Raw genomic sequence first — 26387 nt, 5'->3', positions numbered from 1 at the left:
TAGTACCAAGGCTAACTTTAAAGCAGTGGTAGCTAATGTCGTAGGAGGATATGTGGAATCAAACATAAATCATTCTGATAATTTCTCGAAAGGCCAAATTTCTTGAATCAGTAAGGTTTGCCAACTGGTATATGCAATGTAACTATCAAGTCTGTTACAATAATTTCCCTCTCTCAAGGGTGATAGATAAACCAGCTCCTGTCGAAACATCAAAAGTTTTGAATATCATAATTAATTACCATTATTTTCCTAATAGTGTATTAATCTAAATTACATTGTATCCCAGAGCGTTTATATTGATTCGAAAAATATTGACCTCGCACAAGTTTTCATATTGGGAGTCAGGAGGAAAATCGCAATTTTGATAACATATGAAGTATTAGAATTTTTCGATCATCTAGAGTTTAATGAATTTTCTCACCGTTATAAATAAAGATATTACCTGAAATTATGTAAAAAATGTGTAGGTTATTGCTTTTGAGATACTTGCCTATGATTAAAGAGATCCGCACATTTCAAGCTGATTTTAAGACATTATTTTGTCATACGTTTTATTATCATATTTTGTGTTAAAAACATTGACGTTTAGATAAATTTACTCACGGATTAACATTAATTCTGAGACTGATTTTCATTTCCGTGTACAAATTCCAGGCCTCACTCTACGTTATCTGGATAAATGACATTACGCCATTACTTCCGGTTTATCAAATATGCAAAAATACTTTGATATTAGTTTTTAAATTATTAAATCATATGTAAAATTATATCACATACATTGATGATTTAAACATGATTTACAAGAACCACAAATTTACTGGTCAATAGATAAAGCATTTAAAACAACTCGAACATGACACATAGAAATATTAACGTAGACCAAATAAAGGTAAATTTTGCTCTTATTTTTAGGCAAACATTAAAGAAAACTATGAATATCGCGGAATCCTTGAAAGAGGTTTGGATTGCAGTTCTAACCTCGTATTTCAATTTTACAGAATTTCATATCAACTTCATTCCTAGCAGAAATACGCTAATTGCTTATTTTATCGTAAAAGCAGGAAATCAACATGCTGTGTAAAGGTTCTAAATTTGTACATGATTTTAAGTGGCATTTTCCACTCTCATTACTGTTACCGTAGTGTTTGTTCATACAGTTTAGTTCCAATCTGTCTATGCTGCAGAAAATATCTGTAAATACCCTTAGATATACAGTTTCGTTACTTTGATAATACCTTTAAATATCCCTTTTATTCATAAACTGGACACCGCAAACCATGTTATATTGCAGGCATGGTATAATTTTAAGTTGCATTCGTATTTCTTCTTTAATGTTTTCGTAAAGTTTGAGTACAATATTTTATCGCTAAGAAGGTAGATATAGCAGAAAAAGTAAGTAAAAGTCATAATATATAATGCAATCATTTTTGTTATTTTGTTAACATCTTAACTTATCACTTTTAAAAGAAACGGTAATAATCTCCAACTTATTAAAATAACAGCAAATAACCAAATCATAATATATATGTGTTCATATTTCGCTTAACAAGTGCGTGTGTTTTATCTTAAAGAGATGACAAAAAGGTTCAGAATGAATATCTGCGTATAACCATTATGGTATTTGCATATAACCTTTTTGGAAGATTATATTGTCTCCATAAAAACTCTTTTCGATTCCTAGCTACCACAATGTAGGAAATGAAAGTTTGTCTACAGAAAGCTGCACTTCAAAAACTGAACGAAATTAGTCATTATATATGAAAGCTCATTTTCATAATAAACTTATGAATGTCTTCATGTTTGGCAAAATTCCAACTAATTTTCTTGATGAGGTAAATACTTCACCAAAAGACCACAATCAACAGTCTTAAGTTGGCTCATCTGAGTTCTGGATATGAGCCGTGCCATGAGAAAACCAACATAGTGGGTTTGCGACCAGCATGGATCCAGACCAGCCTGCGCATCCGCACAGTCGGGTCAGGATCCATGCTGTTCACTAACCGTTTCTCTAATTGTAATAGGCTTTGAAAGCGAACAGCCTGGATCATAACCAGACTGCGCGGATGCGCAGGCTGGTCCGGATCCATGCTGGTCGCAAAGTCACTATGTTGGTTTTCCCATGGCACGGCTCATATATAAACTAACCTGATAATTAATACGATTTTGTATTCAAAATTACATCAATTTGCTATTAATGAGACATACTCCTTTCTTATGCCTAGGTCTTAAACAGGAGGTTTCAGATTTTCTTAAAGATGCATTTTGTATGTTTCAGTAAATCGCCACAATAATCATCTCCACCAAAAGCGCAGTGGAATAAATTGACCATTAGAATATGTAATGGTTGTGTTTATATGCTTACTATATCAATGAGCATCTGTAAAAACCATAAAAGGTTTTGATATCAAAGCAGACCTCCTGATTCATTAACTAATGCGAAATATTTGTCTAAATTATTTCCAAGATGCAATCTATCATGAAAATATCATTCAGACTTCTAAATTACCTTCTGCTTTGTCGATTGACATTGGTTCAGCTTCTTACATATTCTGTATGTCACAGCTCTTGGTGTACTATTGAAAACCGTCTTTAAACACTGAGTATGTTTCGATGTGTCTGGCGAGAAATGTATCTGATTACATGTTTTTGCACTCAAGATATGTAAACTGAACACACTGTTGTGTCGTGATGAGATTACTTTCGTGTTCATTTAACCATTTATCTTACTTGTGCTGTGTTACGCTTGTTACAGTGGTTTTGCTGCAATTTTGATTTTATACCATTAGTGTGCACTTTTTTGTGATGGAATGGCAACGACATGGAAACTGGAAAATACAGAGATATTCAAGTTTTAATGGTTTAGAAGCCCGCATGTATCTTTAAAGGCATAGTATCAGGCACGTGCGGACACCAGGATAGCACTTTTAAACTTCCGCAAACCAGTATCAGATTACCTCCTCACATAACAGCAACCGTCATATATGAAAGGTAAGGTTGACTTCAAACAGACAGGTACGGAGGTCTCCGTTAATGTACCGCCAACGTGTTATACATTATATTCTATCGAAACATATTTTCTTTTTAGCCATATGTTTACCATGACTAGCATATCATGTTGTTCTAAGAATATTCAACCTTTAAAAAAGTTAATTGTTAGAAAATAAGTATTTGCTGCGTTAGATCACTTGAATCTGCGTACCCTTTTGGTTTCATTCCATTCTCCTTTAGAAACAACTACATCATGACTAAAGTGGTTTTACCTCTGTGCCCGTTTTGTTTGAATAGTGCATTACCAAGTGCATGTGTTTAGGTGCAAGACTGAAACTTTCACAATCAACAAAAGTAAACCGAATATCAAGATAGCACCGGTTACATTCATGTTCAGTAAGAAGGTAGATCAAATGATATTGATTCAATTTTGGGCACTTCATAAATTGTATCAAGTTAATTGCAATTCTGGGGTAGTTCGATCTGGTCACGGAATTCTCTGACTTGTTATTTCTGAATTACGTTTTGTTATAATTGCTTAATGTGAGCGTCAACTTTACAGCAATTCACCAGGTATTATACACAAACTGTTTTATCAAGGCAACACAAAGCTCTTCCGTGTATTTCTGATATTCTTCTTGATATTGAATGAAATACAACTACCTACATAAAAATGGAAAAGCATAATTGAAACAAAAACCTTTGAATATCAGGATAATTGCTGAAGTATGTTGCTTCAAGCGATACTCCTCTTGAGTTTTAACAATGCATTTATCACTGCAGAACATGAGAAGAAACGTTTTATGTTTGCAAGGTATTATATAAAGAATGCTCTTTAAATGATTGTTATTGAACTAATTCAAATACAAACCTAAATTCATCTGTTTTACGTTTTGCTAGCTTATTAAGATAAATGACCTCAATGTGTTCCTTAAACAAAATAGGTTTGCAGTTAAAATACAGGTATGATTATAAGATTAACAAAGAGTTATATTTGCTGTATCAGTCTATTTGTCACAGTGTCAGATTTTATCTCCCCCAAATCTCATTCTATTTATTAAGTGGTCTTTATAAACGTAGGAAAATGATCTGCGTCAAATGTAAACATGAATAATCTCGAGCTGTCCCTGTCGACTTATTGTTTTGCAGATTTAAGAACGTTAACATTTTCCATTCGTTTCAACATCTTTCGAAATTGGTTGGAATAATTAGTGTCGCGCATACTCTCTAGACGTACCGCTCAAATGAGTTTTAGCTATGTTATGAGGCAAAACATATCTGTATTATTGCACTTTGATTAAATTTGCATATTGCAAGCATGTTCAAATCGCCTGTCTTTAAAATTGTTCTAAACTTTTTATACTATCTTTTACAGAGTAATTCCTCCTTAAATTTTTGTAAGTCATGTGTCATTACAAGACGCGGAAAGGCCTTGGCTTGTTTAGCTGTGCGTATTCTGTAAATTGATTTTATCGAAGTTTTGGACTTGAAGTATTTTTTCTTGACTGAGGGAAAATATTCCTTCATATTTCATCTGACTTGTTTTGACTGTTTACATTTTTAACAAAAATGCAAGTAAAAAAATCAAAAGAAGAAGGTCTGTTGCAAATATAGGACACAAGCAGACAAGACAGAAGTACGCTTGATTCAAAAGTCTTTTCATGTCATTGAGATGTAATGAAATTTACAATATCCTTCACGCCCCCACCAGCAGTTGAACGTTATGAAATAGATACATTGAATAGGCCCGAAAAGGACAACAAAATAGTACAACTTTTTTCAATCATTTTGTAACAATGTATACAGTTTGTTTTGTCATGTCCCATCTATAACTAAGTTAAGGTCATTCGTACAGCCCTGTTTTGATTGTTGTAAAACCGTAGGTGTAGTTTCACCATCTTAAAATGTCAAGCAAACATTGTAATATACCTCCAAAGGAAACACAAAACTTAAAAAAGATGTGTAACTACAGTGTTCTGTGTAAAAATAGTTGTAGAGAAATATATGTTTGTAAATATATCAAACAGAGATTAAACAGGTTGTGTCAAAGATTTTGGAATATTGTAAGTCTGCCTTTATCTAATTCCGTAACTGAAATGTTCGTGTTTGCAAATGTCTAAGTACTTTGTAACCTAACAATGTTTTATATAGAAATTGATAGGTATGCACACTAGTATATGCAGGGTTGGGGGTTGGCGGCCTGTTGAGTTTCCACTTTGTCTATTCAATTACTGAAAATACATAAGAAGGAAATATACCGTCGCCCCTTTGAACACTTATATTTTTCGGCGACACCGTCTAAATTCGTTTTCGTTTTCCTATGCCACGTGACTTCAGTTTGCCAATCAAACTACTTGATAACGCATTATAGATAATTTATCAAAACGGAAGATTTATGCAACACTCTGCCTGATTGGACGAGAGTGTCAATTTCTTTCACTCTGTTGACTGTGCTACGCTGAGTGAAATGTAGACAAAGCCTTTATTCTAAACGACGCTGCTCACAGTTTTAAAGCCAACTTTGGCTCAGTATATTTAGCAAGAATATTGATATATCTCAAAATAATAAGTAAGTTTAATAAATATGATAAAAACCTGTTCAAATACCAACATATATCAAATTAAAGAAAGAGCTGAATACGGTCTGCGTATCACATGAATAAGGGTGTGATAAGAGTCTTTTATGTAGAGAAGTGCTTTTTAAAAGATTTTCCTTGTTACAATTGTCGTCTGTATATGAAAAGGTTTCTTGCTTTTGTGACTTATTCAGTTTGCATATTAAAATGAGTACTTGTTTGCTTTGATATATTTGTTACAAATTATTTAACTGATTTGTTATATATGAATATTTTTTTAGTATTGTATGCAAGTATTGAACTCAGTTGAAATCTGTTTCATTATATATATGCTATATAATGACTGAATCTTATTTTACACTGAAATGAAGGTACGTTGCATACAGTTTATCTATGTGATATAACTACGGTCAAACTTTGCTTATGCGGTCAAAATTTGCTTATGAAACAGAAATATTGAAATAGTAACAATTGTATGTTTTGCTTGACCTTCACTTTTTATAGGTGTGACGTCATTGTCCAAAGATTCACGAATAGCGAATATGCATTTGTTAAAGCGGGATCAGTTGGCCTATTTTAGAAATAAATAAAAATAATAAATAGAAAAAATCCTTTAATTGATTTTTTCTCATGTATTCCAATCAAACTTGATTTGTAGCATCTTTATCAGGCCCGCAGCCATCTTTGTTCAGCTGGGACATTTGACCCCTTTTAGGGGCTGCTAGAGCTAAAACTAGAAATGCCTTTATACAGCGTCTCATGAACAGCTTGGTGGATCTTTGTCATACTTGGTCTGGAGCATCATTATAAGGTCCTCTTCCAAAATTATTTATATAGGAACTTGGGCGCTATTAGGGACCACTATAGCTAAAAGTAGATATGCCTTTCTTCGCATTAACCACTAAAATGTAATGGATTTTTATCAAACTCGATGTGCAACAATATCGTAAGGTCTCCTGCTATTTTGTTACAAATGGGGATAGGGACCAATTTAGCTAAAAATATAAACACGTTTAATGACCTCTTCTCATGAACCGCTTTATGAATCTTCATCGAACTACTGCTGTAATTATTCGTCTAAGGATAAACGAAACAAAATTGCAACCCTACGAAACCTTTGCGAAAAATTAAAAGAGAACCATTTAAATTGTTAAAGTGCGGTGTTTAGTTTTGCAATTTGAAAAATGTTAGATGAAAGATGAATGTTAGATGAAAAATTTATAAACTTCTTTCCTTATTACAATTCGCCGACCATCATTTTTAAAGATATTTCTTGTTTAATATAAGACCTTTATTTTCTCAAAAAGTATTTAATATGTAGTTATCTTTGTTGCTACGTTACTATCTTCACCTCTTTTAAGAATGTCACACCAAACTTTATCAACTTGCACATGATTTTATAGCAACATAATACTCGCACTGTCACCATGATTGAGAAATAATGCTGTTAAACAAGAAATAGACAACTAAATCGGTGTTATAGTAATTTTATTTACAAGTAACTACAAAAAATAGGTAGCATCTGTTTATTATATGTAAGCGGAGATAAAGTTTTATGTTTATACTAATAATTGTTGAAGGAGCAATACAGCACCATTGATAATATTTTTTCTGCGAGTACAGAGATGGAAGTTTCACAGCAATTGTAACATAATCTTTATTACTCATTTTTATTCGTGAGTAAATCAATTATTCACTTATCCCTTGTTACTAAAACTATAAATACAACAAAAAACCGAATAGGATACAGGCAATTCTATTTGACACCATTTCGATTAACAAAAATTGAATGTTTTGTTTCAATGTATTCTGTATCTTTTCCAGAAGCGAAGGAATCTTTGATCTACCTGAAAAATACTAAAACACTGTAAAGCAACAGCAATAAAAAGACACCAAAAGGTGCCTGTGTTAAGAGAGAAAAGAAATAATAACTTTAACATGTCCGAAGCATTGTGATGATACTCTTATCACGTGGGTAAAGATTACATTTTACTTGGATTTGATCGTAGACACCCTGTGTAAAATTTCAAACTTTAAACTAAAATCAAAGTAAATCCATAAAATATTTCAATAAAACTTCAAAATTTTGTAGTTTTTAGCATCATCTGTGGCATGCCAACCAATTTTTTTTTAAATAATTTGATATTTATTTCTAATGTTACTATACGTTCATAAACAAAATACTTCGTTTAAACCAAAGTGAAAACTGGCAGATAATTGAAAATTCAGCTCTCTGTGAAAACCATTTTACAATAACGGGCGGGTGGGTGGGATAAATTGTTGTAAGTAAGAAAAAACTTTCTGGTGTCAAATTCTTGCCTCGAGTAACTAGAACACTTGTAATGCAAGTTTTAAATACTATACACTGACGCTTAATCACGAAAATATCATGCAAAGCATGATCAAAATTGCATAAACAAAATTATGGTAAAGACTTTGAAGCATGAAATAAAGCATGAACTGGAATATAGTAACGATGGGAATCGTGAATAATTTTATGTTTTTGTCTAGTATAAAACGCAGTTAAGGAGATAAAAGACCTTCAACCAAAGATTAATATGGTATTTATTGACTTGCTGCTGAAGAAATAAAACATAACAATTATCTATTTAAAGTTAATGAAAACGTTTAACAATAATTATGATAGCTGATTTAAACGATGTTATCATCTAGTGAATCGGCATATCATTTCACGTCTGTTTCTGTATCTATAATTCCGTTTAACGACGCCAAAGATGTCAATGCTGAAGATTCAGTCAAACAATCATTCTACATAATTAGCTATAAAATGCGACACATATATGTAGCGGTCGTGTATGACTATGTCAATTCTATTTTTAGTTAATTTGTAATTACAATGCTATCAAAATGACAGGCCTGGATCTTTCATTAGACATTAGGAGAAATATTACCTTAAATGAAAAGGAAAATGTTCTACAATGCGAAAATAGCAAGAAAGAACGATAAGTATTTGAAACCGCTGTAATGCGAATTCAGTTTAAGTGACATTTCCATGTTTAGTGTCTGTAAATCACGGAAATTCGTGTGTAACTTTTCGTTTTCCAAAACGTTACTATTAAAATTATAAGAATCAAAGCGGTCTTATTAATCTTACAAAACAGTACACATGGAAAATATTGTTCGCACATTGTAAAGATTATTTTTACAACTTCACAATCTGTATCTTCCTGTTGAAATCTTTACAGTTATGAGACGTTCTAATTTTACAGAACGGTCATCTCGACATCATAAATAAGGAGATTCAAAGTTTTGAGGGAAAAATACTTGTAGATACTTGATGTCATATTAAATGGAAATTGATAAATGCGTGTTTCATTTAGAAGGAAAATTAATCTTGGATATTGTTTTATGAATACAGTTTGTGTTAGTATTAGATATGATTATTTACAATTACGTTTATCTACACGTTGGTATATTTATCGTATCGTCTTTTGCGTCTAGCTTGAAAGCCATGGGATTAACCATTAGTCTTCCTGTCTCCAAGGATAAGGACGCTGATGTATTTTAGACGTGACACGCATGATTGGAATGTTTATCTTGATAGGTAGTGGACATCCTTTCTATTTACTTGTATCCTGTATTGTACAGTGTTGACAGTTATAGTTTTCACAAAATGAACACTTTTGAGAAACTATCTTATATACTTAGTGTTTGAATTATCGACATGATTTACTTGAAATATACAAAACAGGTTTTAGGATGTCTTAAAATCAAAAATCATTGTACATTTATACAAAATGAATAATTGCTGTGGTTAGTATGTTACTCATTCAGTCTAACTTTGTTATACTGCAGTTTAGAAACGGACGTCGTACCGGTTTCATGTTTGATGATGACGACATAACATTCAATACAGTAATATATATTTAGATATTCTGATTATTATTTTGATTAAGCACAACTTAGTTACAGAACATGTTCATGGGTAGTAAAAATAAATTTGCATCACCACTTTAATTAAGCCAATATATGTATCTGACAGCTGTACAGAGACAAAAAGGTCAGCGCATTCAACTGTACCTCGCTTGTACCTTTATATAGGTTACACAGCCTAGAGCAGTACACTTGTATATGATACCATATCAAAGGTTTAAAGCATACGTTTCCGTTTATGTATCTTGCATAGTATAGTGTTTAGAGCAATTGTTCGTGTAACAATGTGATAAGACTTTTATCTAACAGGGCGTAACACTATTGTTTGATTTGATAACTTTGAAAACTGATATATATATATATGACTATATCAGCTCTATTGTTGAAGAAATGAAATGTTGAAATGTAACCTCTTAACTCTCATTGCGGACAGGTAGCAAGTTAAAGCCACTTTGAACCGTTGTTTTATTTGTGAATACTATTAAAATCCAATGTGATTTTTTTTGTCGACTCAATTTTTTTTACTTACATGTATTTATATTCCTCGTCTTCTTTATTGTCAGAAACAAACATGAGTTAGTCACTAAATGAAATAAGATTAATTTATAAAAGTACATTTCAGTTAATGACACAAGTACGTTCATACAGACGTAAATGTTTGAACCTTGCAATATCAAAGACTATCAGTAAAGTGCATTTTGCTAAATACCATCGAAATTACTTTTTACACACCCGTGTTTCTGTTTCTTTTGTATTAGGTTTTATATAATTTAATATGGCACCGTTAGTCTGACTACATTGCGTCAGTGTCTGTTTTATTGATAATAAATTTAATAATTGAACGGAACAGTATCAACGGATCCTCTTGGGTCTAAACAAAAGGCTGGGTCACTCTTATCAGTGGCATAGAACGGCAAAATGATTGAATTAACAAATAATAGAAATGCTCTTACTGTAATAGGAGTAGTAGCAATAAATATATATTTTCAAATATAATGCATTGAACGTACCGTAAGATAAACTTTGATTATATCTGTGTTTATATTTTTATTTTAAGACATGTCCTGCGTTCAATCTTAGATTTATTGCCAGGTTCCATTTGCTCATCTAAAAAGAATTGTCGGAGGAAGTAGTGGGTATAATGCTCACAATAGCAAATGAAATATACTACTACCCTAAACCCCACAGCCGAAGTCTAGTACATTTATACAGAAACATTTAATAGACACCTTTATCTCAAAACATTTGTGTGTTTTGTCTTAAATGCAAAGCAGAGCCGTAATAAATATTCGCATATTACCATTACGAAAGATTCTCTTTTACAAACTCTTTGTACATGTAATAAAGTTTTATTCATAACACTATGCACTTGTAGGTTCGAAAGAAAGAGCAGCATGTCAAAATATCCAGACGAAATATGTCACTATAAGTGATTCTTTATTTTATAATGATTCGACCAGAAAGTTATGAGTGTCTGCTTATTTGGCAATATTGCAGATGCAATTTTCTCCATTCATTTCTTTGGCTTTTATAAATAATGATGAAGCAAAATTTCAGCCAAAATTATTGCATAAGAAACAGTCTAGGTTTATGAAGATTCATAAGAATTGCAAGAATGTTAACCGTCTATTTACAACTACCGTAGCAAAACTGCACGTGTAAAGTATGCTAATTATAGATTTCAATATCGATATTAGCAATTATTATAATATTAAATCATTATCAATGATACATATTTATTTCTGACTAATATTTTGATAGTAAACAACAAATGTTTAGCATGTATAATAATATCGAAGAATCGAAAATCAAAAACTATGAAGAACTTTACGTAAACTATATTCGTAACTAATAAAATTATACAATTTCCTGCGTTTGTGATAATGTTACAATGTCATATTCCACATATCTTTAAGGCAGTTTGTGTTTGTACTGAAATGCGCTGTAACTTATGATCACTTTTGGACACATATCGTTAAATATGTTTACACAAAAATTGTACAAACGTGCATATTTTGTTTTGGCCTGCTCATGTCAGATTTTACAACGATTGTGGGACCAGACGTAAACGTATTTTAAACATGTACAATTAAGGCAACAAACAAACAGTAACGTCGATATCTCTTGTTAGGTTAAATTTACAACATGATTACTTGATTCAAAACGATTGATACACACATACGACTGTCGAATATTCCGATAAGATCATGGATTCAAACACCGCGACATTGTAGCAGGCATCAGCAAGTACAAGAACATTATTTTAACAAATATTGAATTGCAACAATGAACGGTTTTATGTATCTGATAGAGGCTATGATGAGAATTCATAGCAAAAATTAAGCTCAGAGTTTTTCAATGCAGCTCTAAATAGGTCAGCCTTAAAAATCACTGTTCTTTTATTGTGTACTATAGTAAGCTCTATGGAAAATTTTGAAAATGTTGTGCGGTTGAAAAGTATAGTAAACACAAGTCATTTTGTTGCTTTTATTCTTACAACAAACGAAGTTCTGAAAATTGGCAAACATTTCTTCATGAAATTGTCATACACGTTCTTTATTTGTATGCTAACAAGTACCAAGTAAGTCATAAACTGGAGTTTTACGATTTATGCAGTTGTTGGTTTAATCAGGTGATTTAGTAGTACACTCCAGTAATTAGCACCCCCTTGTAATTTTATGGTTATTCTTATATTTTATCCTTGGTTCTTTCCAGACTGCTATATGAATTAGCATCTGCCAAAACCTAAAAGGTTTTTCAAGACCAAGACTGCTTCTTGATCCTTTATCTAATGGGAAATATTTGTCTAAATTGTTCCCGAGATGCAAATCTATCTTATGTATGCAAATAGCATTCATAACTCCGTTTGCCTTCTGCTTTGTGAATCGACATTGGTTCATGTATTTTTACAAAATCTGTATGAAACAACCATTGTTGTAGTATTGAAAACATCTTCGAACACAAAGTCTGGCGGGATATATTCTTGATTACATACTATTGCACTCGAACTATGTAATTATAATACACTTTCATACCTTAATGATCACAGCTTTTGTTCTCATCCTTTCTCAAATTGTAAAATATTTATTTTACTTAAGCTCACGTTTCATCTTTATACTCGGTCTAGCAATAATTGGATTAAGCCTGCGTTGTATTACTGTAGACGGGCAGACGCACTACTGTAGACGAGCGGACGTATTTTGGACTTTTAATATATGACGAAAATTCATGTTGGTTAAGTAATCGGTGTAAAAAGAGAAGAAATGTTATCAATTAGCCACATATTTTACGTTTGATAAAGTCTTCAAATTGCTTTGTTAAAGGGGAGGTTACAGAAGATTTTAGGTTTTGACCAAATGATTAATTTCACCTCATTTTATTATTACTGCGGAATAAGCCGAGATTCCCATAGGAAAGTGGAAAATTTAATACTACTACAGGAGTATTTATCATATAATACAAATCATAAGTCCGGAGATACTGGTGCATATTTATGGACTTATTTCCTAATAAATGATATAACTATCGAATTCGTTTTAATAAATTTTTGTTTAACCGTATTAGCAACGCTTAATGCACGCATTGGATTACACTCTTGTATTTTAATATTTCAGCTGTTATATTATACTCAAAGAACGTGAAATAGATTTTAAGAACAAGAAAATTTACACGAACGAAATTCAATTAGTTTACAGTATTTAGCTTAATATGCTGTAAGATGGTATGTCTGCATTTTCTATATATTTTGTATAGAACGAAAAAAAAGCTCCTGTTTACGTATAAACCACACTGGTGTGATAACATCAAGGACGATCCTTTCCGCGAGATAGCACGCGTGTCGTGAACAAACGTTATTAAAGAAAACGTAAACAAAATGTCAAAAAGAACATTAAATTACAGATTAAACTAATTTTTCTGACGGTAAAGATCAAAACTGAATCGACACGACTGAGTGTTTTTCATTGGATTCAACGATTTCAATAAAAAATCTGCACTGTATCTTTATCGGAGTTTAAAGCGACTAACCCACACATTGTGATTTTTAAAATAATTTATCACCTTTTATTACTTTCATATTCTTTTCAAAAATGAATTGTTGGTATATGATACCTTTTAACATATGTTAAATATATATATGTATTGGAAAAAAGTCATCTTTTCTGCATTCAGATAATATTTTGTATGTTTTTTTCTGTGATGTGCTGTAGAAGCAATACAGTAACATCGATGAGTTGTTCCATGCCAGTATAACATAAGAAGTCATTTGTATAAATGTTTAATATTTTGTAATATTAATTGCTTACATTCTTTAGATAAATCATAAAGTAAAAATAGTGACCTAGTATTTATCAGGTGAGATATTTTTTTGCAAATAGCGGAATTGTCTGATTCATTATAATATCAGTTAGGTTTTAGATTGAATGCGTCTTTCTGCAAACTGAACCTCCAATCTTTTATCAATTTTCTGTTGCAACAATCTTTTGAACTACATGATATGTACTTCAATGAAATATATACCACATGTGGAACATAACTAGCGACAGAGTTGATAATCGAAGCAAAAATAATGTATCCATCAAAGTACCAGACAAGCAGTATGGTACTAGAGAAAATTATGCTAGATCTACAACCATACATTTGAAATATAATAATAGAACACAGCTGCGCTTGTACATAAATATTTCATTACCGTACACTATCAAACATAAAAATTTCATTCTCACTTGACTCCAATCAATGGAAAAATCAACTGCACGCAATGTTATAACGTTAATCCCGCTGTAATATTATTAGATGGTAAATTATTTATGTTGGATCTGCAGTGGATTGGTATATCTAAAGTAAAGAAGTAGGTAAATTAGTCTGTTGGATCTTCTATGTTTTATATCCAACACTCAAATTACATTACTTTATGCATAAAATATGTTAATGGGAAAAGAAAAATAGTTCCGTGTGTCAAACGATGTTCTTCTGGTAAGTTAAACAAATGCGTATAATACACACTGAGACAGGCTTGGCTTTAAGAATGTTCCTTTAAGGTGCCATTTCATGTGTTTTGTTGGATTTAACGTCGCAATGATACAAGTATAGGTCATACGGCTACTTTCCAACTTTGATGGAGGAAGATACCAGGTGCCCTACCGTGCATTATTTCATCAAGAGCGGGCACCCGGGGAGTACCACCGATCTTCCTTAAACCAGCTGGATGTCTTTCTCACATGAAAACTGATGGGAAGAGCAAAGTCTCTGCTGCCTATATATACATGTCGGCGTACACGAAAATTGTCTAGAAAAATGACAGCCAATGTTGTAGGTGAAAAGCAGAAAATCGATAAAGCAAATTGTTTGTTACACGTGTGTTCCATTGTGTTCCAAAGACTGGTCAACTGTGTCGAGTACATTGCCCCAAATTAATTGTCTGCGAATAACATATACTTGTCAAATAGAATTTTCTTCCGTTTTTTAAACCCGAATGATCAATGATTGCTAATAATATGTTAAGCTAGACCTTTTGATTTTTACTCCGATTCCTTAAGACTCTGAATTTATAGGCCCATTGAAATATTTTTATCAAGAGGTAATGAAAAAAAAAACGAAACTAGTTAAACATAAACATGTTTACGGTTCCTTTCCCGTTTTCTTGACATACATTTGTATATTAATCTTGCATTCATTTTATAGGTTAATTTGGTATCCCGACAGCTTTGTGATTAACTATCAATCTTCCTGTCTTCAAGTATGGAATCACTGGCGTAGGTCGGACCTGTCAAGAAATAGAGAGAACGTTTCTCACTTCGGTATGATAATAGCAAGCGCCGGCGTCATAATTAGTGCTTTACGTTTTCTCGTTTATTGCATTTATTTGCCCTGTCTCTCGGACTGGTGTACGTTTTTGACATTTGTGTTTTTTAGCATAAAACTTCTTCATTATTCATGTTATTTTAACGTATTGGACTTAAACTTTACACATAATAATATTTGAGTAATTTGATCCAGCGACTGCCTTAAAATGTTTTGATTCTTAGTATTTTATGTTATTTATTCCCCGTGGTCTGTAACGAGATTAAGCATTTGATGGTTAGCAAGTACAGAATATGTAATATTATTGTCATTTTACATTTTGATATCCTTTCTGAAATATAGCTGTATGGTGGCATATTTCTGCATCAATTTAAGCAGATAGTTTTCGCGACAATTCGTATAGTGTTCGTGAAAATTAAAAAAAAAAACTTTAATGAAAAAACTCTTGTCCTAAGTGAAAACAATTTACGATTATGCCAACTACTGCATGCGATAATAAATAAATGATTAAGATGGGTTTTGTTTGCGAAACCAAGCTTGTTTTAAGTGGAAAATGAATTATCTTGAGAAAAAAATGTTTTTTCTCCATACGATAATCGTGAAAATATCATGAGATCTTATAAATGTTCAAGAAAAAAAGAATATCGCGAAACAATTTAACTTTACGCGAAAATTATCTGCTTTAGTGTATGCAGAAATATGGCAACAAAACGTTTGTTTTCGTGAAAATAAAAGATTTTCGCGAAACTTTCTTTTCTTTCATGAAAACAGAAGCTGTCTTTATAGAGTTATCTTCATGATCTTAATGCAGTACTGGGCACTATTTTGACATATAGTCTCGATAACCAGATAATATTTTCACGAAAACGTTCTCCTAAATTCACGAAAGTTTATTCATGTTTACGCGAATATTGTTTTTCTCAAAAGTTAATAAAATTTTCATGAAAATTTTATGATTTGCGTATTCAGAAATATGCCACCATAGAGCTGCAATGGCTACTTACAATCACTATTTTGAGATATGTGAGTGCGTTCTCCCTTTTCTATGTGTCGAGCACATTATTATAGCCCACTTATTGTTCGTTCTTGCTTACGGTTTCTGTCTTTATTTACAGACACTCATATCTTGATCAGATGATAAAACAGTCTTGAAGTTGACAGAACCATTTTGGCCGTTATCACTACCTGTGTTACTTTTGACACTGACTGTAACGGCTTTAGAAATACCTCCAGTATGTCAAAACAAATAATTCGTTCTTTTTTCGTATAAGAAACAGGAATAGTTTGAATAAAATTGAAACATTAACTTACGTTTACATATATTTATGTTATGTGCAGTATGAGATTATGGACCGTTTTAGAATTATCTCGTGTATTTTAAATCTTCAGTTTCAGAAATAGCTTTTACTACAGATATAGGGTCATTTCTTAAGCATGGAACAACAGCATGTGTCGTGAAACCACCGCAATTTTGGTTCATCTCTTCAGCTAAACTGTCATAATTTACCTTCCATATTCTATAGGGTATTTTTTCTACCTGACTGGGTACCATGTTGTCGGCCAATCATACACTTTAGAAAGCATCGTTAAAATGTTCGTATTTTCCGTATATTTTCATATATTTCTCTGATTTATTACATCTTAAAAACTTTATTCACGCAATAGAAACAATCATAAGTTGTAAGGTAATTAGTTGTGCTTATCATACTTATAAACTGTCATCTACAGTGACACTAATTTGAGCCGTGCCATGGGAAAACCAACATAGTGGGTTTGCGACCAGCATGGATCCAGACCAGCCTGCGCATCCGCGCAGTCTGGTCAGGCTCCATGCTGTTCGCTTTTAAAGCCTATTGGAATTGGAGAAACTGTTAGCGAACAGCATGGATCCTGACCAGACTGCGCGGATGCGCAGGCTGGTCTGGATCCATGCTGGTCGCACACCCACTATGTTGGTTTTCCCATGGCACGGCTCATTTATCAGTTTTGACTTTATAGACTTTTTTTTGTGTCCTAGAAAACATGTACATCGGTATTCTGTCTTCTTAGGCGCCGTAAACACTGTTGTCTGTATTGAGATATAATATTTGTATATAATTTACATGTATACATATCTGTTCAGTAATAGTAAACATTTGAAATTTTGGCTAGCTATTAGTCGTACTACGTCCATTTTCATACGGAACATAAACCGGCTGTGTCATAATAGAATTCATTTAATGGTGTTCAAGGAGATTTCGTGTTCAAATGAAAACGTTCATTCCAACTTGTAATGCAAATCATCCAATTGTCCTATTTCCTTAAGATTGACGTTTATTCAGTAAATAACACATCCTGTGTATAACAGATCTAGCTATACTGAAAATGTCTTAGATCACGCAACATGTTCTGATATATTAGGCCTCAACCTCCGTTGATTACAATGTTTTGTAGTCTGGGTGTATAATCACAATATTTCATTTTGCTTTGATGAGACTTCGTTGCTCCTAATGTTTATAAAAAATTCAGAATGATATGAATAAAATTGATAATAAAATATTTGTGTTAATATTGATTCTTTTGCGGCTTGGTAGGACAGATATTGCGACATTTGGTTTCATTTTCTTCCTGTTAGTAGCAATGACTATAGATGATAACATTTCTTCAAACAGTTGTCATGTTTTATTATGAAACGGGCTTTATATGTTAATTCAAAAGATCATCTGTTAGAATTTGCTGAACCGTGTTCGCGGTGAAGAAAAAAGAATAACCGCACGCAGTTTCAATCGATGCGGATTATAGGGACTCCTTGGCCGATTGTTAAAATGCACTGACATCAAATCACTCGCCCCTCACCAAGTGGATTTTAAGAAACCATCAATCTGACAAATAATTTTTTCTATCCAGATACCTGTCAGTACTGGGTGAGGCACCTTAGGTCTTCCTCCGCCATAAAATATTGGGAAATATGGCCAAATGTGACAGTTTAGATTGATCCGGATATTTTCAGCTTCACCTACATTTACACTATATTATACAATTTCAGAATCCATTTTTAAACATTGGACTTAAACAGTTATATAATCTTATGCAGATCATCATTTCAAATTTTCCCGTGTATATCGGCAGCGATAAAATATCACGTGTTTTCATATGAAGAGAAAATATAGTATTATCGATAAATCATCTGTAAAAATATAAAGGCAGACATCTTACATATTAATCATATTTTTGCATCAACATTTACTGTAATCCTTTTCTTGTGATGATACCATCCGGCTGGCTTATAGATAGTCTGTGGTTCTACTTGAGTGCCTGCACATGCCATATGACCTATGTGACTCTAGACGATTAGATATTGAGAATACGAGATCTGGCTAATCATATATATATTTCTTACATTTTATTAATCTCAGCCAGGAAGGGTGCATATTTACGGATCACGGGGTCGTGAGTTCGATCCCCGGTTGAGGCGTATTCTCCGTGACGACATGATAGAAGATGCTGTGCCAGATGTCAGTTCGTCCTATGCCTTTGATTGTGAAGAAGTTGGCAGTTTCGTAGAAACAGGTTAGGACTGGTACAGAATCGAGGAACACTAGTTAGGTTAACTGTCCGCCATCAAATAGCTGAAATACTGTTGAAAGACGGCGCTAAACTCAAAAGAAACAAGCAATCTCAAGCTAAATCAGGCGGAGTACTTTTTAGTTTGATACTTTTGTCTGTTTCATAAACGAAGCTACTTCGCCGGTAATTGTAACGCTTTTCGTCAGTAAACTATAAGGGATTGATACTGACAGTATCGTTTGATCAGCAGACGAAATTATAAAAATACATATTTTATATACAAAGTGAATGCATGTGCTGCTGTTTTGCTTTGATATGGACCACTTTTGTTTGCCAAGTGTTTGTCTTCTTTCGGCAAATGTTTCTTTATGATCAAAATTTTGTTATATTTGAGCAAAGTCAAAATTGTGTTAGACGGGATTTAGTACAATGATATGCAGGCCGATTGTAATAACAAGCTGATAAATTTTGATCATTTTACCATATATAAAATGTCTACCCAATACATTGACACTCCCACAATGTGTTTGCAAGTCAGATTAAGATAAAAAATATCGTCTTAAAACGTGTTTCAACTGAATAAGAGAGAACACTCTATATTTTTATGGACCTCTGCCCGGTCTGTTTGCTAATCTTTAAAAATGTATATGTATTATGTCGATTTTTCTACATTGCATTTATGATTGCTTTTATTGTAACATACATTACAACTTGTTCAGTGTATGTTGAGTCTTGAGGAGGAGGTTGTTTTCTTGGAACGGCCTTTCCTGCTGCATATTTTATACATGTTTATCTTATAACGATCAAAAGGTTTTGTTGATATAAACTGTCCAAGTATTGTTCGAAATATCGAGGTTACAGTGGGTTATTTATTACTATTATTATGTAGATTGGCTGTTTGATTAGCGACATAAATCTACGTAAAGGCGCTAGTAAATGTTTTCAGTTAAAGTCAATATGCATTATATATCGCATCGTTTTTGCTGTTGTATTATCAAAATAATATATATTTGATAGAGTTTGTCGGTTTAATGCATTTTCACCAATATTGTTTTAGTCCCAAATAATAACAGACCAAATACCATCTGTAACTGTTTCGTTCTGAGAAATGTGAAATTGACTAAGCTCGAGAAAAATTCTTTGAGGCTGCATTCTTACTCAACTAGGGTAATGTGTAAATGTGCAATTTGGCTTCAGTAGGCAACTGAATATATTTACAAATCGAAGCCAAACTTACAGTAAGCCTGTCTTCTGGTGGAGTTTCTTTTTTGTATATAAAATGTGTTACAGAAACAATTAGGTTACACTTTTTCATTTAATATCTTGAGCTGTTACACAAATAACACAAGTGTTACTGTAACATATTATGAAAATTTCGAATTCCATCATATACAAGTCTTTACTGACACAACTACACTGATGGAGCAACAATAACTTCTCTTCTTATTTGAATTCATTTGACTATAATTGAAGTCGAGTGTGCGATTGTGTTTCAAAAGTAAATGAATTAATTGATAGTTCTAGTTGTAGCATAAGAATTAAGTTAATAGTGATACTTCTACCTGGCGAGTTTTCAAATAAAATAAGCTTTGTTTGGTACAGTGTCGCACCTAGAACTTTTAGCATTAATCAAGCACGTCTGCTAGATAGTACAATGAATATGAAAACTTTGTTTATTCAACTAATGTCAATAAAAAGAATATGGCAATTTAAGATCTATTAAATGATATGTGCAATGAATATGAAAACTCTGGTTTATTCAACTAATGTCAATAAAAATGAATAATGCATAAACATTTTAGACATAATTTACGTTGTAGTTAAAACAATTTATACCTGAGATGAGATTGTTCTTTTTATAGCTGGTGTGGTTACCACACAAATATGAAAACTCCATTGACTTTACCCTGCTAAATTTGTAAAACGGACTGGTCCATCATTCAATTAGGGCAGTACCATTTATTCTTTGAAGGGGTGTTCACTGAAATTTACTCACTAGATAGCGAACATGCAGACCATGAACAGCCTGCACGGACGCTGATCTTGGTCTGCACTGGTCGCAAAGGCAGAATCAATAGCCGCCAGCAGGCTAAAGGTTAAAGATGGTACTTATTAGTGTCATTATGAACGATTTTGTACTTCGGTGAAGACCATTTCTGATTTAGAAAAAAACAAAACACAAATCAATTGTTTGTACAATTGCCTGTCAAGTCTGTGGTCTTTGTGTCCTTGATGTTTAATGATCTCGAGTCGACCATTTCCTGATTTTCTCTTTAGCCTTAATTCATATCTGAAATATTGGTAATATCTATTTCCAATTATTGGCAACATAATGACAACTTACTACGCGAAAACTCTTCTTGAATACGAATATATAGTTGTCAAGGCAATGAATTAAAGAAATAACCAATGATGTGACGTAATTTGTGATATCATGTGCATGATTTGGATAAAAACGTAAAATGAAAACGGTAACTTAAGGTGTAAATAGTAAAGTAAGATAGGATGGAAGAAAGCTTGCATAAATGGTAATTAGCGCATACAAAATAAACACGTCACATAATAAAAAATATTTGAGTTTGACGTGTCTCCGTTTCCGTATTACTAATTTTATACAAACATTCATAGGGTGAAATGGAATAGCCATATTTTATCGAGGAGTTATATATAAGCGGCTTGCTATATGTTTATATAGCCATTGCTGCGGATCATGTTAAAATCGAGAATAAAATCGATGATAAAATCAATGTAAATTGTATTCAGTCTACAATAATATGACGTTTCCTTTCCCAATAGCATTGCACAACAAGACAGAAACAATTACAGAAGCTCTTGTATATAGTATTACGTATGATCTCAGTATTAGTCTAAAGCTTACAGAGTTGCAAATGGCGCGGTTTTAATGCTTTGGGCTTTGATAACGTTATGAAATTCCAAACTCATTGTAGGTAAACAAGTTAATCAAGTATCAAATTATTAATCTAACAATGGATGTGCCATCTATCTTGTCAAAATCATCTTCAAATGACGCTTCTCAATAAAATAATCAATGTAAATAGAAACGAATGTAGTGTGGCTAATTCTTTCTGATAGTTTGTTTTTTAAAAATGTAATTTTTTACGGATAAGTTTTTGATGTTGTTCTGTAATAAAATAGACGCTCGCAGTTAATTTCTGTGTTTTGCAACGGATGAGTTTTAAAATATTGAAGTTGACAGTATCTGTTTATCAGCAGACGAAAAATAGATACATCGTCCTGCGAACGAAAAGCGCCGATTGCTTCAATGCTGTACTGCTTGGTATCGGACTAATATTTGTTAACTATTTGTCTCATATTTCTTACCAAGACTCTATCCTAGTTATTTCTAAGTTGAACAGCTATGTTGATTTTAAATGGGTGTTATTACCTCAAAATATTGGATTAATTTATATGATTTACAAGGTAGGTTTGCATGTTTATACATTTAGGGTTTATATTATTTAGCATGTCAACTAAATGTTATTCGAATATCTAAACTAAATAAAAAATAAAATCAGATGTAGGTCTTAAGCATCAATAAACGAGTGTGATGTATGGCTCTATGGTTGTGTTTGGGTTGTTCTGTGCTTCCGGCAAATCAACCCTTACCTTTTGCATGTTTATATTGCTCTGTTTAAATCAAATAATTCGTCTTATTTAGCTTTTTGCGCTATTGTAACAAGTTGAGTCAAGTTTCTATGTTGGTAACTTCGACGAGCTATTTCATTCAAAGCAGGATGCACGAAACGTCTCTTATCAAACCGATCATTTCAAGCGTTTCACAGCCCTAGGTTGGTCATTTCAAGTATGGGCGATTACAACATTTAATTTTAGTGTTTTGGTATGGAATGAGTATTTTGTAGCATGTATGAAATTAGGTACGGAAAAAGTCCTAACACTCAATTTGTCTTATGACTGTATTGTTGACCATAAATTCTACTTCCGTTATCCTATATTCTGCAAATGTTCGAAATAGCAATATAAAAACATGCACTGAAAGTGCGCTTCCGATTTATTACTTATAAACTTTTATAAACGTAGCGCAACAAAAATACACAGAGGGGCTTGACGAAACAGGACTGTTCTGTAAAAGTTTAGGTAACTGAATATTACAGAACAGAACAGAACAGAACATATTTTAATACACATAATCTATACAGTTTTTAGTGTTTTCCAATATAAAGTTTAAACACAATATAAACAAGACATATATGGGAACAAATCGTGTATACATAGAAAATAATATTTTCCTTAACAAAGTTATGTGGATGAATTTACGAATCTGTTATGAATATGAATTTCAATAATCTAACTAATTTCACAATCACAACTTATGAATGATAGTTGTTTATTCGGCGATATTGAGCAAACGGCTACGTAAATCTAGGGCTTCATGTATAAATTTGCTTAACAAATATAATTCGGATTTGTTTTGGCTACTTATTAAATTTACGAACTTAAACATACTTGGTCTCTGTCTATAATAGCACTTGATATATTTTTGTCGTAACTCATTGTGCACATATAAACACAAAATGATATTCATCTTCTATTTCATTCTTATCACATATTTGACAATAACGTACATTTCTTTCAATTCTGTTTTGGGAGTATCTCCCAGTTTGTATTCGAAGACTATGGGCGGATATACGCAATTTTGTTAAATTAAATGCTATCCTAAGTTTTCTTGTAACAATTTTGTCTAAGTATTCAAAAGCAAATGATGCTTTTACAGATTTATACAATAACAATACAGCACTTCGATCTATACTGCCTCGTCAATCTTGCATAAATTCATCAACCAGTCTTTGCTTGAACATTGACAGAAAGTTTGTAATATCTATTTAGTATACATTATACCATACGTCTATAAACCCATATCTGGCTAGCATATCTTTTACATTACTAGACCAATTGACTTTGTTCATCTCAACATCTGACATAGAAGAATCGACAATAGTTCTTATGATTATATTTTCATTACTACATAATTTAAACCAGTATTTTATTATGCGTACGTATCTATTTATGTAAAGAGGGTATCGACCTAACTCTCAATATACAGCTACATTAGAGGTAGGCTGTCTTCAGCCAAGAATACTTTTACAAAACTTGAGATACAAATTTTCAAGATGTTTCGATTTTGTAAAACCCCATATCTCACAACCATACGTTATGATAGATGAAACAAATGCATCAAATAGTTGTAAAGCTATCTTTGGTTTTGTATCATATCTTTTTAATTTGAAACAAGTACATTCATTGCCTGTAGGCCTTTTCCGTATAAAGTTTGTGTATTTAGGTTGAAATTTCCTGTGTAATTTAATGTTACGCCCAAGTAGTTAAAATCATTTACCCTTTCTATATCCTCATTAGCATATGACCATTGTTCATTATTTCTTATACCACCTCTTTTTCGAAAAACAACAATTTTAGTTTTAACTACATTGACGTCTAGACCCCACTTGTTACAATATTCATATGATCCGTCTAAAGACAACTGTAAATCTGCTGGTGTCAAGCCAAAATATAACCATATATTCAGCAAAAAGAAGAAATATTAGACAAATTTCTTGGAGGCTGAAACTACAATCGATTCCATTTTGTAAATATTAGATCTTCAACGAAGAGAGAAAACATAATTGGCGAGATTATCTCCCCCTATCTGAATCCAATCGATATATAAAAATAATCAGAGAAATTGTCACAAAATTTTACACACGACTTGACAGACTGGTACATATTTCGTATAATACGTAACAATTTACCATTGAGCCCGCTATTATATAAATTCTACCACAGTGCATTTCTGTAAATTGAGTCAAAACACTGTTTCAGATCAATAAAACTACACTATAAAGTTTTTAACGTTTATTTTTACTAACAAATTTCTGAATTACAGAATGAAGAATAAAAATCGCATATACAGTCGATCTGTTTTTCCTAAAACCAAACTGTGCGTCAATATTACAAGACTAACCACTTGTCCAATTGAAATTACACAGGAAAGAACATGACAATTATTTGTAAAGGGTTTGAATACAATTTCAAGACCATACCTAATTGTATTAGAAATAAAATGAAGAAAGAGTTATTATTGATAATTGATTTTGTGATGATTTAGAATACACTGTGATAATGTTTTGACATAATTTTATGAAATACGTTAACCTCTTGACCAACTACTTTAACAGTTGTCCTTGTTTCCATAGCCTAACATTAACTAATTATCTTATTGTCAAAATCCCCTACGTCTTTATCATTTTCGTGAAGTTTTTTTCATTTGTCGATACCAGTCTGGAGATCTAGCTTTCTTATCCCATGCAATTATCACAAAAATATCACAAAAATATCTGCATACAATTGGTCTTATTATAGTATTGATAAATGAGCCGCGCCATGAGAAAACCAACATAGTGGCTTTGCGCCCAGCATGGATCCAGACCATGATCCATGTTGTTCGCTTTCAAAGCATATTGCAATTAGAGAAACCGTTCTTGTCTTTGAAGATGTTTGTAATCCAATGATGCGATAGTGTCATGGTCTTCATCAATCTGAACAAAATGGCTATTTCCGTTTGCTGTTGTTTTACGATTTAAACTGAGTTTCGTCACAGTTGTTGTTCCAGTTTCATTTGGAACAATTTCAAAATAGCAAAATTAGTAAACAGTTTGTCAGGAGGTTCGTTTGCTGATTTTGATACAATCTGGCTATGATGTTCTTACTAAATTGTAAATTTTGTTTTTAAAAAATCTGCTATTTTGAGAAATAAAAGCTGTTACTGGATTTTGCAATATTTTGACAGCGTTTGACAACGTATTGGCAGCACGACGATGTTTTTCTTTATTTTCTTAAAGGTTTTCTGCGTTTAATACTTGATTATTGTTGTAAAGTGTTCTCGGTGAATCTATCATAAAAAGATCAAGAAGATTAAATTTAGAATTATAGTTTAGTTCATATTTTCTAGCTTATAGAGTGAAGTAAGGCTGAGTTTTGAATATAACAGGCCTCTTTAACAACTCGTCATTTTTTGTTATTTTTCACTGTCGTTAGATAGTGACGTGCAATTCTGTTCTATGAACATATGCATAGCACTATTGCATCGCATAATATTCTCTCTCCGCACTAAGCATGCAAAAGTTGATCGTAAGAATTAACTGCCTTTCACGCCAGAAATATGTTTTAAAAGCATCGTAATGATACTAGGATTTAAAGAAAGTTCGATTTATATCTTATTGTTTTAAGTACAAAGAAAACAAGAGGACATTGAATTAAACACAGAAGGCAAACACCATGAAGTAAAATTTTAAAATGATGAATGTATGGATTTGTGCACATACAGTAAAAGAGCTTGACGCCATTTCGGATGGTCGGTGTCACAGATTTAAATCAGTAGCACGTAGATGTAGCTGTCTATCACATAAATATTACATTTTGCGCTTAGTACTGTTTTGGACTTTTCCGTAATAACAACTTCCTTAATAAAATTCTGTCTAAATGTTTCAGACACATTTCATTAATTAAATATATATCACCTTAACAACATCAATAATACATTTTTTA

At 32.4% G+C, this 26387-nt stretch overlaps 1 protein-coding gene across 2 annotated transcripts in view; it reads left to right on the top strand.

Annotated features, from left to right (window-relative positions):
* Nucleotides 1–26387, top strand: part of LOC123522910 (zwei Ig domain protein zig-8-like) — a 269951-nt gene that overhangs the window by 64196 nt on the left and 179368 nt on the right. The window contains exon 1 of one of the 2 annotated variants that reach the window (XM_045300423.2): nt 22107–22247. The exons of the other annotated variant lie outside the window; for it this stretch is intronic. The gene's annotated coding sequence lies outside the window, so the exon portion shown is untranslated. Of the gene's footprint in view, nt 1–22106; nt 22248–26387 lie in introns of those variants that run through there. 2 annotated transcript variants of the gene reach the window in all.

This window comes from Mercenaria mercenaria, chromosome 8, assembly GCF_021730395.1.
Source record: "Mercenaria mercenaria strain notata chromosome 8, MADL_Memer_1, whole genome shotgun sequence".
NCBI lineage: Eukaryota > Metazoa > Mollusca > Bivalvia > Venerida > Veneridae > Mercenaria > Mercenaria mercenaria.
Note: the sequence above shows the minus strand (reverse complement) of the source record. Positions and strands in the feature narration are given on the sequence as shown.